This window comes from Lycorma delicatula, chromosome 10 (assembly GCF_047948215.1).
Source record: "Lycorma delicatula isolate Av1 chromosome 10, ASM4794821v1, whole genome shotgun sequence".
Lineage (NCBI taxonomy): Eukaryota > Metazoa > Arthropoda > Insecta > Hemiptera > Fulgoridae > Lycorma > Lycorma delicatula.
This window is the reverse complement of record NC_134464.1, coordinates 7,785,455-7,791,454: the sequence shown is the minus strand read 5'-3', so window position 1 is coordinate 7,791,454 and position 6,000 is coordinate 7,785,455. Positions and strand designations below refer to the sequence as shown.

Here is a 6,000-nt window from a genome sequence, read left to right as displayed (position 1 = left end):
CATAGAGCTTTAATTTTTAAATGGCACGATTACGTATGTGTATACAGAGTGTTTCTAAAATACTGGGCTGGCAATACTTTTTCGGATTCTACTGGTAAAACTAAACAAAAAATATCCTTAGTTACAGCAATTTCTCCTTTGTTCTCCCCCTGTCCGCCATTTTCTTATTTTTATATAAAACTTTATATCTCGAGATCGGATAGAGGAATAAGATTAATATTTGGTAAGGGTCTCGGTAATAAAGTTTTAAAAGTAGAAAAAAATCAGAAATTAAATACCTTCCTAAATTACAAAACGGCGGCAATGTTTATTTTTCAATCCGTTATATCTCCGTAAACGTTGGTTTTATCTTTGCTAAAATATTACGCCTTTAATTTTGAACAAAATGTCATTTTATTTTTTAAATCGGGTAACAAATAGTCGAGTTACAGGAAAAAATCGACGTTGTAATTTTATGATGTAATTACTACGGGAGTAAATTATTACTTAATTTGATACATACTACAATCGACTGTAAATAAAAACAGTTAATTGAACTGAATGTAAAGTGGAGGATATAAAAATTAGATATCCGTGTTTTAATTACATGTGCTGATGAAACACAGTCGTGCTGTTCCAGATTAAAATGACGGCGAAATTCTCTATGCGCTCCCTCCACACTGTCATTGATTTTGTAAAACGCTTTGATAGCAAATGCACGTTACACACCACTCCAAGGATCCATGACAACTAAATGGCAGGTTAGGTTAGAGAGACTCACCGGGTTGGTCTAGTGGTGAACGCGTCTTCCCAAATCAGATGATTTGGAAGCCGAGAGTTCCAGCATTGAAGTCCTAGTAAAGCTAGTTATTTTTACACGGATTTGAATACTAGGTCATGGATATCGGTGTTCTTTGGTGGTTGGGTTTCAATTAACCTCACATCTCAGGAATAGTCGAACTGAGAATGTACAAGACTACACTTCATTTACACTCATACATATCATCCTCTGAAGTATTATCTAAACGATAGTTACCGGAGGCTAAACAAGAAAAGAGAGGTTAGGTTAGAGAGGCTGGCGCCACTTATCAAGTGGTAATCGCCCACGGCTACCAACACAACTTTCAAAATTTCCCGTTTCTTTGAATCACCTGTATATATATAAATATATATATTTGTGTAGAGAGACAGAGAGAGTGAGGGGGGAGAGAGATAGATAGATAGACAGACAGATAGATAGAGAGAGAGAGAGAGAGAGGGGGGGGATAATACGTGAGTAAGCAAGCTCTGTAATATAAATGATTTATTATAAATAATGAACAAATCTGTTCATCTTTTATCTCACTTTTGGCTTTTTATCTAAGCGATCTAAGTGTGCGTCCATTATGTTTCAATAAACATGCACGCAATGATATTTGAAATGATTCAAATCCAATAAGGGGGGGGGGGGAGTAAAATCCATTTTCCTTTTTATTGTTTCTGTATTGAAACTCCAATACATTCTTGTACTAATTAGATGACTCCACTACATCAGCATAGTTAAGTATTTGGGCAATTTCATGCAGGGAAGAAAGATAATAAGCCTAAATTTTCTTCATTTTTTTGTCAATTATCATTTTAATTTATATATTCAGAATGGATTAACCTTTTCCCATCACGATGATCCGCGGTTGATTAGCGCTCCGTGGTGAAAATATGTTGGTATTTAATTGCCTCCCTTCATAGTCTTATGCTGCTACCCTCTTGTGAAAAAAATTTCTAAAAATTAAGTATATTAAAGGGATTTAACAGATTCTGACAAAAAAAACCGTTACGATTGGATATTTTTTATGCCTGTAACAACAAAAAAATTGTAACGGTACAAAAATTACGATAATTTAATTGCAGAATTTTTTTTGCGCATTTCTACCGTGTTTTTTATTATAGAAATTTTTTTTTGCTTTGCGTTTGTGAAACATAGTTTGCAGATTTAAAAAATAATACTTTCAAGCAAATCGGTTGAAAACTGGACAAAATATGATGAAAAACCCGTGTCATAAATCGCAGATTAGTAACATATGTTAGTATAAATAAAAGTAGATTTTGAAAACTACATTTTATAAAAATCCCCACCACTCAAAAGGCTATTCAGATTGACAAAAACCATTTTTACTATACACTGTTATTCATTACGAATCGATATGTGTTACACGTTTACCGATATCATTTGTCAGAAAAGATATTTATAGACCTCAAGTAAAAGTGACGTATTTATGATCACAAGTCCTTCTTTTTTTTTGTGTGTCGTATAACATAATTTATTATGTGTTTCAATACATCGATATATTGGTAATATAATAAGCTATTTTTGTAAATAATAAATAAATCAGTAATCCTCATAGCAATTATAATACACAAGTCACAGACACACACACAAGCACATTTCTGATAAAAAAATGGTCATATTCTTTCTAGTCTAAATAAAACATTTTACATCGTATAAAAGTCGTTCATAAAACAGATTCCTTTGTGAAAAAAAAACCGACTTAGATGCCATATAAAATGATTTTGTAACAGCGCTTTAAAACTGACGCCGTGCGTAACCAGTTCCAAGGCTACAGATCGAAAAAGGTTAATAGATTATGAAATTTGTAAAATTATTTCAGATTATAATTCACCGATGCTAAAAATACTGCTTATAATTCATCAAGAAGGTAGTAAGAAAACGGTCACCGTGGATGCTGTATCTGAAATTTTTACTCGAAGACTACAATAATTTTTTTAACATAATACTTTATTTGAATACTTTAAAATTCTCTTTCTAAGTAGTAGTCTGTTGAGGGCAAAGAAACCTAAAACCACAACGTAACTTTCCTAGCTTTGATGGAAAAAATTATATAAACCATTTTTTTTTCAGAAGTCAATGTGACATTTCAGAATGTTAAATTGCTCCATCGGGTTTCAAAATTTAGTAAAATAACAATTTTTTTTTATCAACTGTTTTAATGGATTTTCAATAAACTACATAATACACTATCCAAAATGTAAACACAATATTCCACTTACTGAATCCAGATACATAATCAGGATCGCATCAAAACTAAAAAAAAATATTAACAAAGCAAAAAAAAAAATAAATTTCACAAAAAAGAAACATATATATAAACTCCACAATAATGATCATAATAATAAAAAATAATAACAATGTAACAAAACAGAACAATACTGAGGTTACTGTACACATTTATTTAATAATCAGTTCCACGGCTAATAACCTCTTTGCATGTAGGTCGTAACACGATTGTATGTTCAAACTGAGCAGTATAACAACCCTTTATGTCGCACAATGGCGGATACGCTTCAACAATATCTGAAAAAATAAATAAAATTTATAAACAACACAATAACACACTTACAAAGAAATATTCAACAGGGGAGAGATCAATTTAAAATCTTTCTGTTTTTTAATTCCACGGTCAAACCAGGTTTCAGTTTACATCATCCTCTGAAAAGAGAAGTGTGTGAAAAAAACACGCTTTCTTATGAAGGGTGTCTGATTACTTCCATGCACACTACATTACTGAAGTTGTTCTTTGTTCTTAGTTTACCACATCTCCACTAGAGCATACACCGACTTTCTGGCAGGTACATTCATAAATCTGTTGCTGGCAATCATTTGAGTCGATAGAGTATTTTAATTTGTAAAAAACGAATGAAAGAGAATTATGTGTGGTGATCAATCATTACTTTTTGAAAGTGAAAACCACAAAGAAATTAAAACCGGGGGAGATAATTATTGCGAGTTAGCTTTATCGATTAGAACCGGTTTTGAATATTCTGGATAACGATCTATAGAGATTAAACAGCAAAATATTAAATAAAAATTCATATGATGACTGAGAATAGAAACCGATCACAAAGACTAATGACATCTTAAATGATTAAGTACATCATATTTTGGATAAATATCCAAAATAGTTTTCAAGATGGATGCCATAATTATATCACAATCTATCAAAAGCGTGAGCGAGTAAACATTTTTTAAACACAGTTTAGAGCTGTTTCAACATATTCAAGAGGAAATTTTGTGCAATTTCATATTGGGAAACACTCGTATATTGCTACTGACCTGTTGAAAACAAACAGTCAAAGTACAGGAATTCATTCCACAGAAGAGAAAAACCATTCACATCAACAGCAAAGATAATCGATGGCCACTATCTTTTGGAATGCTCACGGATCTTAATTGACTTTCTGAAAAGCTCTCCTAGTTTCTGAAAAAACTAGGCGATCGTGTCATCTTTTCTGTATAGTGTAAATGCGAAAGTAAAGGAAAAAATCTGCTGTGCACACCAGATGACTTCCTCCTTGTACGCCTATTAAATTACATTTAAAATTATATACATTTTAAATAGTAAAATAATGTTTAAAGTAATGTTTCTTTCTGTCACACTTCATTTCCTTTTTTTACCCTATTTATTTTCAGACAGAAATTCTCTCCTAGGAATAAATTCATGACATCTAGTATTTCTTCTAATTTATCTTTGATTTTCTTTTGAAAAGATAACATCACAGGATAATTTTTACATTTTAAGTTTTTCCTTTAATAGTTGTTACTTCAATGTCAAATTTCAATGTATTACTTCTTCTGTACCAGATTTTGAATGATGGACATAGATTGCCCGTACTTTATAAATATTATCTCCTGGTACAAATATCACAGTATTATGATATATTACTGAACTGATATATCACAGAACTGTGATATATTGTCATAATATGGCTGTAGTGTAGAATGCTATTTCTATCGATAAACAAAAAGGAACGATTCATCAGAATGCTAATTAGCAGGAAAGTTATTGTCCAACCCAAATAAAAACAGATCATTTTACACGCTTCAAATTACTTCTCTGATACTTTTAATTTCAATCAAAACTTTAAAGTTATAAATATGTATACTGCATAAATAAATTTTTGAAAATTCAAATAATTCATTAACATATTGACCACTCCATAATAAAATTTAATATTATACAAAATATAAATCACCAAAACACAGTATCAGAAAAATTATACTTACCATATTAATTCCAATAATTGATTTTCACAGGATCCCGCATCTTCAGTCGGTATTGAATTCTATTCCACAAAAATTAATTCTTGGAATTAATATTCTAAGTATAACTTATCTAATTATTGTGTTTTGGTTGTTTATATTTCATATATTAAATAATATATAATAAAGGACAAACGTATAACTTAGCTTTCTACCAAGAGTACAAAATCTAACGATGTTGCTTACCTTATCTTATTGCTCTTTCAATTGTTATCATAAAAGCGCTGTCGAGAGTTTTCCTCATCATCAGTTAATAAAAATGTTTTTGAAAATTACACGTTAAAATTAAAACATTAAAAATTGTTGCATATTGTAAAATATGTAGTCAAGAAATAAAGACAAACGTCAGTTCTTGTATTGTTGTTGCGGTGAGTTTAGCGAGTTACTACGTTCTCAGATAAAGACAAAGCAAAGTGTGTTTTATTGATGGCCGAATTAAAATCTGTAATTTTAGTTCAACGTGTGTTTTGACGTGATTTCGGAAGAGATCCACCACACAAAAATAACATAACGCGTCGGTTCAAACGATTCGAAGAAACCGGATCGGTTAAGAAACAGAAATCAACCGGCAGACCGAGTGTACCGGACAAAACGGGTGAATAATTAGACGATCGGCAATTAGAAGTGCTGGGAAGTCCATCCCCCGTTGAACCGTCGAATTAGGTATTCCAAAATCAACAGTTCACAAAGTTTTACGTAAAAAACAAAATTTACATGCTTATAAAATCCAGATACTGCAGGAATTGAAACCCGATAATGGTGTAAAACATTCCAATTTCGCTGTTCAAATGTCGTACAAGAATGATTGAAAACGAACCATTTTTAGACGATATAATTTTTACAGACGAAGCTACATTCCACGTGAATGGATGTGTTAACAGACACAATCCACAAATACGAAGCTCTGAAAACCCACACGCAATTAT

At 31.5% G+C, this 6,000-nt stretch overlaps 1 pseudogene; it reads right to left on the bottom strand.

Moving 5' to 3' along the window:
- Nucleotides 1-3,021: 3,021 nt before the first annotated feature.
- Nucleotides 3,022-6,000, bottom strand: part of LOC142331328 (methionine aminopeptidase 2-like) — a 38,708-nt pseudogene continuing 35,729 nt past the window's right edge.